The following is a 20,854-nucleotide window of genomic DNA, read 5'->3' on the forward strand; positions in this document are numbered from 1 at the left end:
TTAAAGGTCACAAGATCCTGGCACATGACTAGAATCTCATCCAGTCATCAATCACTATCCAGTCCATCACTGTATCTTATGAAAATATCTCCCAGGGTGAGGCCACTCGGGTTTGCAGGCTTCTTCTACTCCATCTGCTCAGGTTCCCAAAGCAGGAGTGGTCTCAGGAATAGAGGCTTCCCTCTTGCAGGCACGGGCCCCAGCCAGAGGGAGGAGGCACAAGGCGAGGTGTGGGGAGAGGGTGCCGAGCTTCCTGGCCACGCCACTCTCCCCGCATCTCCGCGTGGTCGCCAACCTGGGAGATCTTCTTCTGTGTTATTCTTAGAGTCTCACATTGGAGGATTGGTGACCTGACTCTTCTTATGAGGATATGTTTCACTGATGTAATTCTAAAACAATTTTAAATCCACGGATTAAGAACATGTGTCTCGGGGCGCCTGGGTGGCTCAGTCGTTAAGCGTCTGCCTTCGGCTCAGGGCGTGATCCCAGCGTCCTGGGATCGAGCCCCGCATAGGGCTCCCTGCTCCGCTGCTTCCTCTCCCACTCCCCCTGCTTGTGTTCCCTCTCTTGTTGGCTGTGTCTCTCTCTCTGTCAAATAAATAAATAAAATCTTTAAAAAAAAAAAAAAGAACATGTGTCTCTTCACGTCACATGTTAGACTTCAGCTCATTCTGAAATCTATATTGAAGAAAGGCTTAAAGCAAAATTGCAACCATGTAGCCATATGAACTGTACAGTCTATCAAGTCTCAGTAGAGTGACCTATGAAGTCAGATTGGAGGCCCATCTAACCTAGAATTCTTCCTCTGACAAAGGCATCCAGGCTGCTTTGTTGGGCAGGGAAGAGGGGGGCGGGGGGCGTATGATCAGTTTGGGAAGATATAGTTTTCCTCCCTCATGTCAGTCTCAGAATGTCAAGAATGTTCCTCAAAGGTGGATCTGTCAGCATGACCTTTGCTAACTCCTGCTTCAATCCTTTTATATTGTATCTGCTACCTCTTGGGACATAAGTTTCATATTTTTATTATCTACGGTAGCCCAGCACTTCCTCTTTTTGTCCTAAAATTACTTCTTTCAAGTTTCAAGGAGTGTGCCTTTAGGATTTGGAAGCAATGATTCCATCTGCAATTTCTCTGTTCGGTTCCACTTGGTCCTGGAGGCTTTGATGGTATCTGCCCCGCCTTTGTCTGTCAAGACCGAGAAAGCTAATTTTGCTTCTGAAAATGGAAAGTTTTCAAAGGAGCCTTCCTCCAATGAGGCAAATCATCTAAGAGCTAGGGTGCAGCGATCCTTATGGTGGAGAGGCAGGAACATAACCTGGGGACTGCTGACAAAGGGTTAAGCGTCACAGGCAGCATGAGTAGAAGCGAACCACAGAACTCCTCCAAAACATATAACATATACTCCAAAATAAGCCAGGCTCGCCCCACTTAATGGGATCACTGCAGACATGCCAAATTCTACAGCTAGTCAATTGTATACATATGGTAAAACTTTTCATACCGTTCAACGTTTGCTGCCATATGATTTTAATTACATACAGATTGGGTAGCTGGAAGAAAGCACTGGAATTAAATAAAATAAAGTTAAACACAAGCCCTTTTATAAGTGGCCCTGGTTTAGGTTAGGATGTATGCAAATGCCTGCGGAGGACAGGAGAGGAATGTGTGGTTTGGGGGGACTCCGGGGATGGGCATGACTCATCTTCAATCTGGGGACCCAGTTGTTTATCTGGAAGGGGAGTGTTTACAGAAACAGGGACTATTCTCCTTTTGAAGTTGAATTTATGCTGATCCTTGCACCTTGTTACTCACATTCTTCCCGCCCGACTTCAGGGTTTTCTCTGCAAGACTAAATTGATCTCTGGGCAAACATTGCCTTGAATTTTTTGAAAGGCTGTGGGTTTTAGATAGGGCAGATTGGTAGATTGGAAACTTCTTTCCTCCCAACCAGACTTTATTAGTCTGTGCTCCTTGTTACTCTGGAGCTAATTTTACATAATGAATTTAAAAGCGAGGCTGTTTACTTCATTCAAGAAAAGAAAGGAAAAGCAAATTTTGCTTCAGATGGGCCTCAGCTGGGCAGAGGGGAAACCACTGCTCTGGAATGTGCTTTTCTCAAACTTGAACAGCGTCTCTTTGGTTTTCGCCATAACTTACCATTATGGCTTTTACTTACCGGGCATCTTTTGGGTAAGCCACTCTGAATCCCAGTTTTCTCATTTCTGAGATGAAGATGCTGACTTGCTGAGCTCACTTACTGAAGTTTCCCTGGATTCGTAGGACTCTGAACCTGGCCAGTCACAGGCCCTGCAGACAGAGGCTGCTGTGACCACCCCCCCCCCCATGCCCCCCGGAGGAGCAGAGATGGAGCTGGGGTAGTAAGGAGGAGAATGACACCCGGGTCTCCAAAGCCTGTCTTATGAGCACATCAGATTGTCTCGAGGAAGGGGCAGGCTCATAACCTTGCCTTTGCCGGGAAGATGGGGGTGCCAGGGAGTAAACTGCGAAAGGAGCAGGCAGAGGCTGGGTCGGGCACATCAGGTCTTCAGTCCCCATTCCATGGAAAGGCAGCAGAACAAGGTGGGGACTTTCACAGTCACAGGGTGATCATGAGCTGGGGGAATCCCAGCTGTTGGGCAAGAAATCATATCCCCCGCTGCTGGCCCCTGTGGCTAGGGCACGCACCCGTGATGGCCACCTCTGCGCCCCCCCCCCCCCACGCTGATCTGAAGGGCAAACATCTTCATCCACATTCACCCACCTCTCTTTGTATTTGTAAATATTTATGAACAGATGCTCTTCTGCAGACATACACACTCCAGTCTATCTTTCTATCATTTGGGCTTTGGCCCATTTTTCTTGGGGCAAGTCACCACTTTTAGCCTAGAGGGAGTTGTGTTCCCCCCAAAATAAATGTCTATGGATTGAAATGTCTTAGTTTGGGGGAAATGGCAGAACTATCAATGAACTAAACGTTGCCACTCGATGATGAATTTCTTAAGGGCAGCTTCCACATCTTACCCTCTTTAAGACTTACCCTCTGTAAGACTAAATGGATGACAAATTAATTTCACTTAGTTGAAATGGATTTTTTAAATGGACTGTTTAATAATATATTCAGGTATATAAAAATGACATCTATCGATCATGCAAGTTAATTTCTCCACCTTTAAGAAGGAAGGAAGGAGGGAGGGAAGGAAGAAAGGAAGGAAGGAGGGAGGGAAGGAAGTCATTTGTCCTTAAATTCAGGTATGATTCCTCATTTCTTCTTTCATATTTATTCCAGTAGCCTTAACATATTGGCCTCAGGCGAAGATAACCACTTCCAGAAACCACATCCATGGAACCCAGACTCTTAGTTACCGAGCTCAAGAAGTAAGAGATTCTAGAGTTAGCTGCAGGGGATCTTTGCTGTGCAGGGCAGCCCAATGAACCAACCTCGTTATGAGTTTGCAGTCCCTTCCTGGTGCTTCCTCCCACGTCCACCTCATTGAGACTGCAGCCCTCTGGGGCCCCAGAGAACATCTTCCCGCACCCTGGGAAGGAAACAGGCTTACAGGAGTGAAACAGGGGCTGAGGCAGGACCAAAGGAGTGACTGCTTTGGATGGGAAGTGGCTCCAGCCCCTTGCCCTGGGCGCCTGGTTTTCCCTTGCTGAACTTGACCATTCTGCATTGTGTGCCAAGTGGTAGGAGAGGAGCTGGAGAAGTCACAGCTCCTTAAACTATAGGAGCTGCCCTTAGAGTAGCAGTGAGCAGAGACGCTTAAACAAATGATTGTGGCACAACATAAGAATTTGCTAGAGTAGGGGTAGAAACCAAGAACAGGCAGCCCTAGAAAAGAAGCAAATACTGTGCCTGGGAGCATCGCTGGATATGAGGCTGGCATGGCAGCGTGGGGCCAATTGCACTCACCATGATCGATTATAATTGCTTATTTGCATGTTGGTATCTCCTGCCAAAGTATTTACACCCCTATGTCTGGGAATGGGTCTTATTACTTTCTTCAGTCCTCCTGAGTCCCACTGTGTGTGTGTGTGTGTGTGTGTGTTTAAGACATCTTTATTTGTAACTTTATTTTTTCCCAACTTTATTGAGATATAATTGATACATAACATTGTGTAAATTTAAGGTGTATTGCTTTGATACCTTCGTATATTGCAAAATGATCCAGTGTCACATTAGATAACATCTCCATCCCGCTGTGCTTTTAAGAGGACACAGTGGATATTCATTGAATGAATGCATGAATGGATGTTTGTTGGTATTGGAAGTCATTTTAACCCAGACTGATGAGCTGATTGGACTGTAGACTGGTCAGATACTACAGAGACTTGTTTGGACTTCATCTCTTGGGGAATATAGAGCCTTTAAATGTTCTAAAACAGAGTGATCTAAACCTATCTGTGTTCGAAAAAGTAATTCTTGCTATAATGTGACAGATTGATTTGGAAGGCCAGATTTGGAAGTTGGAAGGCCAGGTGAAAAACTACTGTAATGGTCTGGAGGAGATATCAGAAGGCTTGAGAGGGTGGAGACTTGAGAGAGATTTATAAGGTAGAATAAGAATCCAGCTCCAATTTGGGTGACCAATGGAATGGGGGAAGGAGGGAAAATCAATGATCACAGTGAACTCTGGTGAAACTAAGTGTGAATTTCAAGTAGATTTATAACTCAAAGATTAAAAAGAGAAAGAACCTCACACTTAAGCACTAAACATAATTAGCTTATTAATGTTGGTTTAGAATGACAAAACTTACTGAATAAGAGTTGACGAACCAATAGGATTTACATGGGTATGGAATATGTAATATAAATATTACTTTTATAGTATATATAACATGCACATATACAAATAAAGAGTATATTCTGATGCTATAAGAATAATCAGGGCTGCCATATGTCGTCTCACAGGTTGTGCACTGCACAACTCTAGGGACAACATTAATAATAACAACAGGTCACCCTGCAAAGCTATCGTATGTCCCTCTTAAGCTTCAGCACAACATATTCATAGACTGTTGCTTTGAACAACAACTAAATAAGCTGTCTAAGATGGGAATTTGATAGACTTGCAAAGTTTAATCATTGGATGGGAGCCTTTCCATGGCCAGGTCATTAGTTGTTAGACGTGTGGTGGGGGGATGGGGAGGGTGTCTTTTCATGTTGAAAAGGAGAGAAGCTTTTCTCATTTATGGAACTTGAGAGCTTATGCTCTTACACTCCGTTCCGACAGCAACGGGAAATTCAGCTTCTTGTTGGTGATTGCGTTTTAAGGCTTCACAGTGTGTAATGTGCCCTGTGCCACGGTGCTCAGCGTTGCTGAACGTCGTTCAAAGTGAGTCATGCAGCACGACACGTGGACTTAGCCACTCAGGGGAGAAATTCATAGAAGCAGATGAAGGAAATATAATCCCTTATATTCTTTCACAACAATTATATGTTACTTAAAATTTGTGTGGATTTTGCTCACGTGTTTCAGGGGAAATAGTTTCAAAAGGTCATTACGGACCAGAATGTAGGTTTGGCTGGCTCCCAGCTGTGGCCTGTCGTGGCCGGGGTGTCTAAACTGTCACAGCATTGCTCCGTGGTCCGCGCCTGTGTTGGGAGATGCGGGAGGCTTTGCAGAATGTGTCAGCGAGGAGTATCTCCCCTGATGTTAGCTGCCAAGGGCCAATGGAAGAGACAGGAGCCTTGTGAATTTCCAAGCAGTGAAGGGGACTTGGCATCATAGTCGGGTTCCAGATACTCAGGCTCTTGGGAGCCAGTTGCCAGACTGGGTCTGGAATGGGGCCGGGGTGTGGCGCAGGTAGCGTGCAAAGCTTTGTGCTTCTCCGCACCTACTCATCTCGTGGAAACATGTCAGGCTGCCTCCTCCAGGGCCCTGCATTTATTTTAAAGAATGTTAGAAAGGAAATATATCACTTGCCATCTTCCTCCCTCTTTGGGCGTGTTTATTGTGATTGGAAATCATTCTGGCCCACATGGTTGTGGCTTTCCCCTACCCTTTGTGCCCCTATGTTAAACAGCCCCCTGTGCAAATAAACAGAAGAGGGCGAAGCATTTTATTCAGCTACAGGAACAGGAGCGAAGTTAGACTCTAGAGAGCGAGATCGCATAACCATGGCTTGTGTCCTCTGCAATGTGCTCTCTTTTCTCGTCGCTGGAGCCAGGCCAGGAGGTATAGCAGAGGCCTTTGCCATGCTGGCTGGGATCCCAGACCCAGGTATTCCGCCGTAAACGGGACTGCTGGCCTTGGTTTGTTGTTCAGTAGAATTTGCCTAGGGTGTATCTTGACCATGCCTGCTGGGAGAGGAAATTCTGAGCTGCTCCCAGCTGGTTTAAAAGCTAAAAGGGAACTTGTGCTTTCATTTTCTCTTTGTCCTACCAGACCTGAAAACAACAAGTAATTGATCAATGTATTGTTAGTTTCCAATTTTAAACAAATGATTTATTTGTGTAAATCCTTTTAGTCTAAAAAGAAAAAAAAAAACCAAAAAACCCAAACCCTGCCAGTACAGAAAGCCCCACAAATCAAGTGCATGGGTTTGTGAGTTACCGTAAGGGGACATCATCCAAGTCAAGGAATAGAACTTTGCTACTAGCCCCACAAGCCCCTTCCGTGTGCCCCACCCCAATCACAGACCCCCCTCTTCTCCTACAAGAAACCACTCCTTGGCTGAACTTCTGTGGTAATCAGTTCCTTGTGTTTAACTTGTAGTCGTTTTACCATCCAAATGTGCGTCTCTAGATTAGAAAGTTTAATCTCGCTCATTTAAAACTATTGACTGTACCTTTTACTACTTTTTAAAACTGTAGATACTTCCTCCATCCCCATATAACTTATCTGTTGAACAACCTTTAAGTAGAACTTAACGTATTTAAGTTAAATTCTACCAGCAACACACCCACTTTAGTTACCTTTCTTGTGTGAAATATTATTTCGAGACTTTTTTCCCCTAAACACAAGGTGATAACACCTAATTTTAATTGAAACATAGTAAAACCAAATAATAATAATAATACTAATTTTAAAAAGCTAAGGAGCCCAAAATCTTTTGAATCTAGACTTAGCAGTAGAAAAGATGATGTTGTCTTGCAGCTGTTCAGGGAGAGCTTTTCATTCTATGATCCTGTTGATTTTGTGATGTGTGTGATTATGATATATAATCATTATATTATATGCAATCATCTGTATTCTGGACAAAGACTAGAAACAGCTCATAGCTCCGTATGAGAAAGCAAACCAACCACCAAGATCATGAGCAAGGTTAGAAGTTAAAATGCAAGGACTCTGGCGTCACGGGGGTCTGACTTTCTGTTCTGGTTCTGTCACTGTGTGAGGCCAGACAAACCACTCCGCTTCTGTATCTGTATGATGCAGGTCATTTTTACTAATCAAAGTCAATCTGTACTTCTCTTTTGAAGAACAATTATTTATTAAACTTTCCGCCTGATTATTGTTTACCCTTGAAAATGTTAGTGACACCTGAGTCCTTGGTTTAAAACTAAAGATGTGTGAAAAACCACATAGTCGGGAAGCATCAAATACAATCTTATTTACTTGTCAGCACTCATGCTTTTAACTTTTTACTTGGTAATAATTTATTAGCATTGATGATAACTAAAAAATGGTCCATACTTACAGAATACCACGTAGTTCATGAAGCATTTTAACATCAACTATTTAATTTGTTTTTACTGGAATAAACACTCATACCCTCATTATGTCTCCTGCTTTCGACGTACGTTCGTATTCTTTCTTTAGCCTTCACCCGTAGTGAGGGGGAGCTTATGAAAGACTCTGTGCTTGTATGGTTCTGTCACACATGATAGGGGAGGAAACATAAACATCGAGTTGTTATTTTTCTTTATATTTTGCGGGCTGTTTATTTTGCGGAGTACCCAGTTCTTGTCATAAGTCTGGGGACAGCTGGCTGGCTCAGTTGGTAGAGCGTATGACTCTTGATCTCAGGGTTGTAAGTTCGAGCCCCACGTTGGGTGAAGAGATTACTAGAAAAAAAAAAGCCACTTTGTTATCATAAGTCTGTACAAGGGAAATGTGGATTAAATAACACACATGATAATTCATCTTGACATCATCTCATGTCTTTGCTTGTTAAATGATAAAAAACCAAGTCACCAAAATAATGCATTGACTGCCCCCCGAGGGACTTCTTGCTGCAGTCACTTAACTCCCATGTCAGAGAGTCTTCCAACATGAGTGACTCACCTTATTCTATACGAAGGTCTTTATTTCTCTTGCCCTGAGTCCTCCCTCAGAAACTGGAGAAGAAATCTCTGCATGGCCATCTGGCTGATTGCCACCGATCCTCAGATAATGAACATGGTATCTAGAATATCTGGAGGTAGTGATATTAAAAGAAAAGGAGATTTAGTAATAACTCTATCCTGATAAGGGAGACTGCAGTAACCTGCCATCCCAAGGGGGCGCTGATCTCGAGATTAAGATCGTGTAAAGGGCCCCACCTCTGACTTCCCATCTCCCGGCTTTCCAAACTCCAGAGGCTCTCTCCTGCCCTCTGGGAATTCATTCCAGAGCTAGCTGGTGCTGGTGGAGCTTCCAGCCGCTCCCACACATCTAGCAATCAGGGCTAGATCTGGGTTCCATCTTCTTGAGGTTTAATTCCCTCTTCTTGAGCCTGGCTTGGCTTTGGAGGTGCCCACCTTCTTTCCAACATTGCGGGAGAAGGGACCCCCTACCTTGTTTTCCTCTCTAGTCCCTGAAACTTCATACCGGTCCTTGTTGAGCTTGTCCTAACGCTGAGCATTATTAGGTTTGGACATCCCATCCTTAAGAGAACTTCTCTTTGGTGAGAACCAAGATTGTCCCCAGCTCCCTCTGGGGCCAGGTGCTAATGGATCCGCAGACAGGTGCTCTCTGACTCCTCTTTGCCCTCACCATTTTGTGTGGACTTCTAATAGAGCACTTGTCACTTTGTCCTATAACTGGAGAGCTTTCCTGCTTTTTTCCACCATGACCCACAAAAGGAAATGTATCTTACGATTGTATACACGATTGAAACGGATATACAGACATAAATCCCTGTGAGTTTCCTTACCTTTACCTCATGCATGCTGATAGTTCCTATTCTGTGCTGTGCTGTTCTATTTATTTGTTCACTCATTTATTTTTAATGCTGATCAAGACCCACTGAATTAATTTCATGATCATCTAACAAGTCACAAGTGGCTGTCTGAACAACACAGGGCTAGCGAACGCGGCTGACTGTCTCTGCCCCATCCCTGTTAGACTGTGACCTCACTGCAGGCAGGAAACAAAGTATGTCTATTTCTCCTTTGTATACTTTGTACACTTTGGTGCCTGGCAGGTAGTGGACGCTCAGGTAAATGTTGGTTGGAGGGAAGAGCTCCGTCTGAGCAATTTTAAGAACTGAGTGAGATGTATTTAGGGGAGAGAACACAGGGCTTAGCACCAACAGATGCTCAGTTAACATATGTTTCTTTAGGGTTTTCTGGACTAGCTCTCCCTTTAATTCACCATCTGATAGCACTACAGGTTTTTTTTTGTTGTTGTTGTCTTTTTAAGTGTGATGAGGGTTTGAACTCCATTAGCCTAAAGCCTCAGCCAGCTCAAGTACTTGAGAATTTTCTGAGTTGCTATGGAGCCAGGGGCAAATTGCGCTTCAGAAAAAGGCTGAAAATATGGGAAGGTCACGGGGGAGAGTCCTCTTTGTCCTACCCTGGCCTGGGGCTCATTTCTCCATGAAAAGTAAAGACTTGAGCTTATTAGAATTTCGAAAATGAAAATTACTTCCACATTTTAAAAGATTCTAAAGTAAGTTTAAATTTAAGATGAACTATGGCGCGTTTCGTGACTTGAAAGTCTTCACGAGAGCCCTCACTTTAGAGGCACGACACCTAAATTACGTCTGTTGTGGCAGAAAGAGCCCTGGTTGGTGAACCTCTGATTCCAGCTGTAACTGGTGGCGCAGCCCCTGTGGGTATCATTTCTTCATCTGTGAGAAGGAGAATCTCCCCCATCCTCAAAATTCTGTGATTCCAAACACGAACTTTGGAATCCTTCATTTTACCCTCGCTGGAATGTGTTGACCGTTGGGGAGATAACATTCCAATGAAAACCCTTCTCAGTTGCAGAGTCTGAATCAAGTATGTGCCTAGAACCTTCTCTCTCTCACAGTTTCTTGCTCCTGTCAGGTAGAAGCTCTAGACGGGTGTTTTACTGACCCGAGGGCCAAAGAGGCGGGTTATCTGTGAGCTGTATCAATTAAGACTCAGAAATCAAGCTTCGGCATGAAGCGTCACAGTCATTTGTTGGAATTGTACTTCATCTTGCCCGTGAAGTGTGAGCGTTTCGTTTCATGTGGTGTGAATTGATAATTGACATGCGGGTGGTTTAACGAACCAACCTGTTTTCTTCTAGGACAGAATGGCTCAGAGGATCGTGGAGCTTCTAAGTCTAGCAGAATATGAAGTCTTCCATGTTCAGCTGTCTGGATTCAATGTAAGCAGGTCAGTAATGAATTCTGTCTGCCACCAGCTGGTCCGCGCACACCCAGGTTCTGAATGCGCAGGCCGTCCTGAAGTTAGCGCGGTCACTGGGGACGTCTGACCGGCCCCGGCATTAAATTCACAATTTTTTCAGATGTCTAGGAAAAGTAAATGCTTGGTGTGGAGAAGTTATCAGAAACTTCTCATGTGCCCTGTCTAGGCTTTGCCCCCTACAGAGATTCTGATGGAGAAGAAAATCGGATAATAAGTGGTTCAATTTGAAAATTAAGCTCCCCCCTCCCCCAAAATGTCAAAAACGACTCCCTTACCTTTGTTGTTTTCAAAATGAACATGTACCCAGCTTCCATTCAATTCAGGGGCTGGCACATGGGTGCTTGTGTAGAGAGCAAAAGAAGCTGATGTCAGCAGCGGTCTTCTCTTAGCACATTTCTCCCGGGCTCATCTCTCCCCTTGCTTTGACCTTCTGATCGGTTTCCATGGCCCGCTCTACCTAACCCGTGAAACAGGATGCTTGTGCCACCGTGTCCCTCCCCTGAGAATGGCCCTGAATGCCTCCGTCTCCCTCCAGATTAAACCCAGCCTTCTAACCTGGCTTTCAAGGGCTCTGTGACCCTATCCTCGCCCCCTCCTCAGCCTCATCTCTCATATCCCTTCCTCACCCTTGGACCCGTCATGTGCTGGGTCCCTCTGTGTCTTTGCTCTTACTCTTCTTTATCTGGCGTGATCTCCAGCCTCTTCTTCCCCTACCCACCTTGCAAGACTCCCTCATGTGACTGAGCCTCTGGGCAGCCTTTCTGGGACCCACTGTATCAGGCTGTAGCCACCCCATGTGCCCACAGCCCCTGCACACACCTCCGTCCCACACTTACCGCGTCATGGCCATATTACACTTTTACTTTTCTCTCCCTCCTGCTGGACTGGGTGCCCTTGTAGTTAAGGACTCCCTCACTCTTGAGGCAGGATAGCACGGTGGTCAAGGGCACAGTCCCTGGAGCCTCACTCCCCAGGTTCTAATCCCAGTTCTGTCACTTACTGATTGTGTTAGACTCCACCTCCCGTCTTACTTCCCTCCTCTACAAATTGGGGGTCATAAAATTTCCTACATTGCAGGGTTTGCGTGCGTCAATTGCAACAACGCACATGAAATACCAGAGACAGCCCCAGGTACGTGGTAAGAGCTATATATGTGCTGTCTATTATGAGTGCTCACTGAAGACTAAGTTCAATGAAACTGTGTGTCTTCCCTTGAAGACTAGTGCCATGCAAATTACAACAGTGATTTATAGGTAATGGATCTTTTCTGGAAATTTCAGAACGTTTGGCTGAAGGAAGCTGAATGGAAATATAATATTTCATGAAATAGTAGAACGGCCAGGCTAGGGAGGCATCACCACTGCTCTGATTCCAGATGCTTCTAAGCATATAGGCCTTTTAGAGGTCTCTGAAGCCCATTTTAGGTTCCTTTAAAGCCTGTCTTAGTTTGTTTGGAATCTCTAGCCCTGACTCCTCTTCTGAGTTAAAAATTGTTGTCTGACCATTTCATCTTGGGGGTCTCTTTAGTTTCAATGTGACCAACCAACCTTCTAGCCCCCACATCTGCATCCCAGTGTCTGTTAGGAGCAATCTCTTTCAGCCATCTGATCTCGTAACTACAGCCAACACGGACACGTTCCTGTCCTCCATCCCCTCAAAATTGTCACCAAGTTCTCCTCTTTCAGAACACTCTCGATTTGCATTTATTCCCTATGCTTGTCGCCTCTGGCGACAGCTTCTGCTAGATTCCCACTCTGGTGCCCCGCTGCAGAACTGAAGTACGATTTTCCTATCACCCGCTGCTCAAAAACCCGAAACGGCTCCTTCTGGCGAGTGATGGGTCAGGTCCAGTTTCTTCTGCCTGGATTCCAAAGTGCCATGTAACCTGATCCCAGCCTACCACATCTAACATATTTCCCACACCCTCTCCAGGCATTTATGGAACACTTGCTTTCTTTGAGGCACTCACCTGGGTTCCAGAGGAATCGAAGGAGGATGGAAGCAGGTGCTGTCCTCCAAGACCATCACAGTGAGGTGGAAGGTGGGAGGTAGGGAGTGTTGCCAGGCACAAAAACTCTAATTATAACATAGGTGCATGGTCTAAACAGAGTAAGTGCTATGAGGACCCAGGGAAGAGAGTCATCAGTGTAGACACATCCTACGCTGTAGCTTGGGTAGTCCCTTTCTGTTGACTTGGAACATATCGATATTTCTTGAGCCATTTTGTCAGCAACAGATCCAAACAATTCTTGGTAAACCAGATTATTCAACAGTTTTTTAATAGAAAATTTCTATTTTTGAGTTCTTTTCAAATGTATTGCTATCGAATTTTTATATGAATATCAAAGTCAAATACTGGGCTAAAATGAAAATGGTCTTCTTGGAGATTAGCTTTTTTTTTGTCAAATGCATAAAAAAGGACTTATTTCACGTAAGGTGAGATTGATAGTCAATTTTGCACTCTTTCTGTGAAGTGCTCTAATTTTAAGAGGTGAAAACCTCTGTGAACTGAAGTTCCAGTACGAGGATCTCACATAAAAAAAAATTCCATTTCTGTGGAATTTCCCAGCCTGTGCTCATGGTCTGACATTTATGAGATTCTGTTGTGTTTGGATGAGAAGAAAAATTCTCTGTGACCTTGAAACTTTTGTTTTGGATGGCTTCTTCTATTACTTCCTCATTGCAGTAATGGCTGCCCATGGATCCAAGATAAACCATTTTCCCATGCCTGCTGAGAGACCATAGCTTAAACATTTTGACATTCTCTGTTGCCATGCTATTAGGACTAGCCTCCTCTTTTGCACCGTAAAATTCTAGAAGGTAAACAGTTGGGTGTATATTTTCACGTGTGTCAAACTCACGCTGGGCACACATGCCTTTTGTTACCTCTTTGAACTCTTCGAAAGAGATTTCAAGAGTGTGCACGTAGGGGTAGATCCCTGTCTTTGCTTCGAGTCCATTCCCCATTCCAGCCCCACCTGCACTTTTCCCCTCACCTGAACATCTGAGCCAGTGGAGAATAAACAGACAAGTGCCACCCCACCCAGCCCTATGGGCAGCCCTACCTTATAAACACGCACACATGCCCGCACACATACAAGCACACGTGGACACACTTGCCTGCAACCATCCACCCCCAAGCATGCACACGCATACTTCAGGGTTGATGAAAGGTTCTCTTCAAACATACGCCGGATGTCTGCATGGAGAGGCCAAGTATGGGAAGAGACCGTCTTGAGGAACGACTTGAATAATTTCTGAATGTTTCTCTCTTTTCTCTTTGCACTTCACCCTTCACCCTTTCCTAAGCCAAGACATATTTCCATAAGGCCTTCTTTCTCATGGCTCCTGTCTTTCCTTCTGTCACTGTCTTCTGTCCCTGGTAGAGCTCCCGCCCGACGTATCCCTCATATAGATGCTACTGAGATCTGTTTTTCCAGTGATTACTCTGAGCCTTCTACACTCTGCCCCTCCCTCTTATAACCAAAGGCACTGGCAAGTTCCCCGGACCATCTGGGCAAGAGACAGCTAAGCCCAGGACAGGGAGCCATCCCTGAGCCCCATCGCTAGTTTGTTCTAACCAGTTGTGCTCTGATACTAGCAGCTCAGGAATGGCCTCAGGCAGGGACTGATACTGTAACCTCAGAGCTCAAGGATCTAAAGAGGACCTCATCACCTAACACTCGGTGACCAGCTAAACCACTTTCTGAGGATATATATGAGCCATTTGACCCTAGGGTCACGTCAGGTTTTATTTGTCAAATTCAGGCAAGTCACTGTGTGCAAAAACCATTATTGCAGAAAATCTGGGGCCCTGCCAGTGGGATTTGATTTTAAAAGGATGTGCAAGGATACAGAAAGAGAAGAGTGAATAAGCAGGGATGAACATGACGAGAGATTTAGGACCGCAGAAGCCTTAAAGGAGCCTTGTCTTGCGAGGATACAAAGGATGGTTAAAGGACTTCTAAACTATCTTTAGATGGAAGAAAGTGCAAATGGGGATCACGGAGGGGATTAAATGAGCAAAGGGGTGGCTGGACTAGGAGACCCCTCCAGCCCTGGAAATCAATGATTCTACCAGACAGATGTCAATGTTCTGTGTGAGTCCACCAATGTCCAAGGATGTGACTGGGAAGATAATTTTAGAGGTGGAAAGACTGGCTACTGAAGCATTATCAGCTAGGATTGCTTTGCATCTAAAATGTTCAATGTGCGTTCCAGAATTACTGAATTTATTCCCAGGACATGGTTTATTGTTTATTTTCTGGGAGAATCTGATTTGTTCAGGATGCTCCGTCATTAGCTGATAATACTTACGCTGTACTTAAATGGCGCCTTTCTTCTGTGGATCTCAAAGAATTTTATAAATATCATTTAGTTCTCATGTGTGACTTTGAATTCATTTGCACACTCATGAAATAGGTGGTCAATACTTTTCCATCCAGGCAAAGCCAGAATATAGAAATGGATGGTCTCTTGGGTGCTGGTGGATGAGACCCTGATACTAATGCCCAAATGAACTCCAACCTCTTCCCACCACTTAGTCCCACCATTTATGTCAGACCTGCCTCCGACATTAAACTTTCAAGGAAGATGTGAAGTTTGGGAAAATTTTTCAGATTTCTAATCAGTGTGTAGATCTGAGAGTTGTGTATCTCTTCTGGCTTTACAAAATTAGACCTGCACACACAAAACCAGAGCTGTCTGGAAGGTTCTGGAACAGGATGGAACAATTTATTGTTGCCTCGCCACCCTGACCCCCTGTCCCACCTCCCTAGCTCATTACCACTGTTTCACTAGTCATGGGGAATTCCTCTGGGGTCCAAGATAAAGGAGAAAGCTCACACATTAGAACCTCCCACCCCACACAGTTCTGACTCTGATACTGACATTCTCATGGTTGAAATCCAAATTCTACCTGCTGCCTTAATTTCCTCTCCATTTGTCCCTTCTTAACCCCTACCGTCCGATGTCCACTCTCTCCCCTCCAATGAATTCACTTTCTAAAAGTCTTCCGTGACCTCCTGCAATTCCAAAAGGTATTTCTCAGGCCCTTCCACTTAACCTCCCTGCTGCTGTTGCCCAAACTATCCTCCTCCTTGAAAGTCTCTCTTCATTTGACCTCTGTGGCCCTGAAATTCCCATTTTCCTTTCACACCTCTTTCTCATTCTGAGGGCATTCCACAAGGAATTCCACCAGTCCTTGTGGTCCTTGGGCTTCTCTGAGCCTCCTGTGGGATCAAGTCTTGCCATCCCCTCTTAATAGGGAAACAGATAGCTCTCCCTGTCTCCTGGACTGAACAACTAAGAGCTTATATTATATTTATTTATATATATTAATATATATTATTTATATAATAAATATATAATATATTTATATATTATATGAATAAATATATATTATTTATATATAAAATATATAATATATATAAAATACATACAAAATATATATATAATATATATAATATATATAATACATTTATATATATTAAATAAATAAATAAATCCTATATCCAGTGGCTCACCAAGTTTCTATCTTCCCTCTGCAGTAGCTCTTAACACTCACTGCCATATCAACTCAGGCCCCAGCACCTAGAGCATTTTCCCCCAAACTCTTTTGATCATGCACATTAACAAAATATATTAATATATGGACCTTGAATTTTAAAAGTTTTTTTTTTTTTAAAGATTTTATTTATTTATTCGACAGGATAGAGACAGTCAGTGAGAGAGGGAACACAAGCAGGGGGAGTGGGAGAGGAAGAGGCAGGCTCATAGCGGAGGAGCCTGATGTGGGGCTCGATCCCATAACGCCGGGATCACGCCCTGAGCCGAAGGCAGACGCTTAACCGCTGTGCCACCCAGGCGCCCCCTTTAAAAGTTTTTTTTTTTAATTGAGATATAATTCACTCTTCCAGTTTTAGATTGTTTACGTGTTATATATTATATTATATTAGTCTGCTTGTGTTGTCAGACGGGGTGGCTTAAAGAACAGACATTTTTTTGGGCACAATTCTAGAGGCCAGAAGTCTAAGATCAAAGCATCATCAGGGTTGGTTTCTGGTGAGAGCTCTCTTCCTGGCTTGTAGACTGCCACCTTCTCACTGTGTCCTCACATGGGCTCTTCTCTGTGCGTGCATGGGGTGCACGGGGAGCTGGGGGTGCAGAGGGAGAGTGGAGAGAGAGATCTGGTGTCTCTTTCTCTTTTCATTAGGACACAGTCCTGCCAAAATAAGGCTCCACCCTTATGAGCCTGCTTAGCTTTATCACCTTCTGTCTTCAAATACAGTCATGTTAGAGGTCGCAGCTGTAGCACATGAATTTGGCAGGGACACATGTCAGTTGGTAACATATGCAGTTCTATTAAACTATTTAAAATACATAAAGTAGACACTAAAAAATATGGGAATTTTAAAAGTAAATGGAAATAAGAATTCCGATATTTTCTTCCCACTGTCTCGGTGGATCGCCTTGAGCACACATGGGAGTACACACCTGTCACTCGGATCCATGGGCCTAGGTGATGACGACAATGTCCTAATGGCTCTGCCATTGCCAGGCTTCCAGTATAGCACAGCCTCTGTATCAATCTTTATAAAATGCTGGTTTCTTCTTCTCCCTTTTTCAGAAAACTCTGGTGCTCCGGGGTGCCCAGAGGACAGACCCATTCCCTGCTTGACCTTCAGGGCACTCCGTGTCCCACCATGACCTCTACTTTAAGTCGTTGTCTTCCCGATGACCCACTTGGGCCCTTTGCTCCTCCCCTGCAGGTCCTGGGCCTCTAGCTTGCCTCAGTACCACCTTGCCTGTCCCTCCAACATGTTCTCCCTCCCTCCTTGAAGTTCTGTCCCATCTTTTGGTGCATGGTCACCTACCTGCTGCTCAGCAGTGTTGCTCATACTCTCACTGGCGCCATCTTGTTTTTCAGCTGGATTTTGAGCTCCAAGAGCTCATGGTCCAGGAATTCCTTCTTCATTTCATACCCTTCTCTCAGCACAGACTCCAAACCTGTCCTCTGTCACTGTAGGGCTTCTTGGTCCTGCTCCCAGACTGACACAATCGCCAGGGCAGCCTGAGCCGTCCCAGGGGTTGTGGTTGGGCAGAGACGACCTTGGAGGCCTTGTAGGCAACGGCATCACCTGACTTGCTGGTCACACGTGGACCCATAGCCTGAAGATTTATGCTACCAATTCCTCGGCCCACTCCAGCTCAACTTCTAGTAAATGGTATTTCCCAGAAGTTGGTAATATATTCTCCTAAAGATTTAATAGAAGAAAAGTTGGCTGCTTATTTGAAAAGTATGCTCTCGACTGCCAACTCGGAGTGCCTTAAATTAATGTTGACAAATGTGAGATTTATTAGCAAGGCATCCATCTCTTTAGTGCCTGACGGGGCTCAAGACGTGTGTGTAAATCATTCAGATGACAGTTTTCTGGGCCGAGCGCTCGCGTGTACCCACTGCAGCTCAGCGCACCTGCTCCCAGATGGCAGCGCTGGATGCGGAGGGTGATTTGAGGCGATGGCCACTCCGGAGCAAAATGACTTCGAAACACTGAAACGCAAGCCTGGAGCTGTCTCCAAATCTTCTTGAATTCCCCTTTAAAACACATCAGCAAATGCTGAGCTGGCCCAACATGAAGATATCAGTTTACCTCCTGGACTTGAACTTCATGGCCGTCCGGCTGCGCTGCTGCCATCCAGTTTCCGGTGCGTCCCCTGGGGACTGTCAATCCCGGGTTGGATGGCCTTGGAGACCTGGTGGCTGAAACCGCCCCCCCTTCTCTTGAAATGAATTTGTGCTGTGCAAATGGGAAATTGGTTTCTGGGCCCATTTTAGGAGGGGATTGTCCCAAAACCTGAAGTATTTAATATTTAAACTACCTATTTTTCCTTATTTACCTGGTAAAGTTGGCAGAGTTGGTGACTGTCATAATTGTGTTCAGAGTCCAAAAATCATTTCTCAGAGTATATTTCAGGTATAATGTGGTTCAATGTCCTGAATCAAGATTATCTTGCCAACGCCTTTGGGTGCTATGCAGCGGCCAAGGATGCTACCCGGTACTGGGGTGTCCTGTGCGTGACTTGCATGGAGCATGCAAGTTCCCATCAGGTGACGTTTTGCAGATTAGAGCGTACATGCAGCCATCCTGTAAGGGTTAGTTAATGAATTTTCTCTTTGTTTCTCCATACTTTTTCTTAGTAGCCACCTGTGTCTCTCACGTTGACAGCAAAGGGCTGAGTTGGTGAGAGTGACAGATTTGGGGAAAGGCCAGCGCTGTTCACAGAAATCTCTGCCAGTTGAATTTTATTTTATTTTTTTGCCAGTTGAATATTTCTTTGAGACTTTTTATCCTTCTATTTTCATAAGAGACCCAAAGAGAAAGAAAGGAAGGAAAGAAGGAGGGCTGGCAGAAGGAAGGATCAAGGCGAAAAGAAAAGAAAGGAAAAAGAAGGAAAAGAAGGAAGAAAGGAAGGCAGGATGGGAAGGTGGGAGAGAGAGGGGAAGGAGGGAGGGAGGAAGACAGAGAGAAACAGGGAGAGAGTAAGAGGAAGGAAGGAAGGGAGAGAGGAAAGAAAAAGAGGAAGAAAGAAAGAAAGAAAGAAAGAAAGAAAGAAAGAAAGAAAGAAAGAAAGAGAAGAAAAGAAAGGAAGGAAGGGAGAGAGAGAGGAAAGAAAGAAAGGAAGGAAGGAAGGGGGGAGGGTGGGAAGGAGGAAGAAGGAAGGAAAGAAAGGAAAAAAGAAGAGAAAAAAGAAAAGGAAAGAAGAAAAAAGAAAAGAAAAAAAGAGAGACTGTCTCGCAGTCAAGCCCACCCACTTTTAAAATGCTGCCTCTCTGAGAAGAGTTTAGCTCAGGTCACACTTTCCCTTCCAGCCTCCACCTTCCACTGCGGCCATTGGCACAGGCCACGGGGACCATTACAGATGGCAGCAGGGGAGGGTGGCTGTGCTGGCCTTCTTATTTCTCCCGGACTTGTGCTGAGGCCCGAGTGGGGAATACCCACGTTGGCTGCCAAGTGAAGCATTTTCGTAGCCTGAGTCACACAGACAGACCTTTCGTTTGTGAACACAAAACAGGCAAATAAAGAACAGAACGCTGACCCTGGAAGGCAGGGGAAGGATTACTGTTCAGGACCATTATACCCGCTCAGGGTAATTCCGAACCCCATTATTCTGTGATTCTGCTTTGTGGGAGGGTCGTGCAAATTCCTAATGAGTGGGCAAGTGGGATCCCCTCCTCACTGTTTTCTCTAGGCTCTGCTTTGAAGCCCAGTGGGACAAACCAGCATGAAGTTTGGCAAGTCTGTGTTCATCACTGGGGTTTAATTAAAATACACTGAGCCTTCCAGAAACTTGTGGTTTAGAGTAATGGAAAGTTTAGGGAATCAGAAACATAGACAGATCCCAGGAAGAAAGGTCAGATTTCCCCTCCAGCCCTGGATTGCTCTCCTTCCGTTGCCTCCCAGACTTACAGTTCATTCCTTCTCCAACGTATCAATTATTTTTCTAAGAAAGGATGAATCAATTTTATAATTACAAGTATTTGGTATTTACTTATACAGAGGCGTTATCCAAGTGTTCATACTATTTCATATTCCTTTGTATTGGATTAATTTATAAACATATTTTTTCATGTACCTACTATGTGCATAGCAAATAGGGGTGCTAGGCATGCACTTAGCAGAACTAGACCGGCTTGGCTGCTTTCCTCAAGGATCTTCTGAAGTCGTGGTGGTGCCTCTCAGTCTCTCCATCATGTTAAGAGCACAGCATTTAGTTCGGTCTTGGGAAGCGAACTCCACTTTGACAAGTATCCAATAGTGAAGAAAAATAAATGGTTTTGAATACAGCACTTGCTACTAGCATATGATTACATACCGTTGAATACGTCTCTCTAACAGTGGTGATACAGCAGTAGCCCTCAAAGCCTGATGTACCCACGTTACTCGCACACGTCACGCTTCGTTGGACAAGCTCCGTAAATCAGTCAGTGGAACTTCCCGTAAGCGTTGCTTTAGATGTTGGCTGAGCTAAGGCACTTCGGGGCAGTGTCCCAGCGTACAGCTTCTATAGCCAAATCAACTGCATGTGTTTGTAAAAATTCCCATTTTTTAGCCTCAATGCAGGTCTGCAGAATTAGAATCTCAGGAGTTGGGATCAGACATATGCATTTCCAGCAAGGACTCCCCTGGTCCTTTGTGTTCAGAGTAAAATTTTAGAGTGTTATTTTTGAGGGGCATCTGGGGGTCTCAGTCGGTTAAATGTCCCCCCCCCCCACCTTGATTTTGGCTCAGGTCATGATCTCAGGG

General features: G+C 44.7%; 1 protein-coding gene across 6 annotated transcripts in view; it reads left to right on the forward strand.

Moving 5' to 3' along the window:
- The window catches only part of SCAF8 (SR-related CTD associated factor 8), a 219,365-nt gene that overhangs the window by 174,645 nt on the left and 23,866 nt on the right, over positions 1 to 20,854 (forward strand). For all 6 annotated transcript variants that reach the window (XR_006780957.2, XR_015726150.1, XR_006780958.2 and 3 more), the window contains exon 22: positions 10,426 to 10,514. The gene's annotated coding sequence lies outside the window, so the exon portion shown is untranslated. The remainder of the gene's footprint in view (positions 1 to 10,425; positions 10,515 to 20,854) is intronic.

Source organism: Ursus americanus, chromosome 11 (assembly GCF_024610735.1).
Source record: "Ursus americanus isolate L20-20 chromosome 11, mUrsAme1.1.p, whole genome shotgun sequence".
NCBI classification, from domain to species: Eukaryota; Metazoa; Chordata; class Mammalia; order Carnivora; family Ursidae; genus Ursus; species Ursus americanus.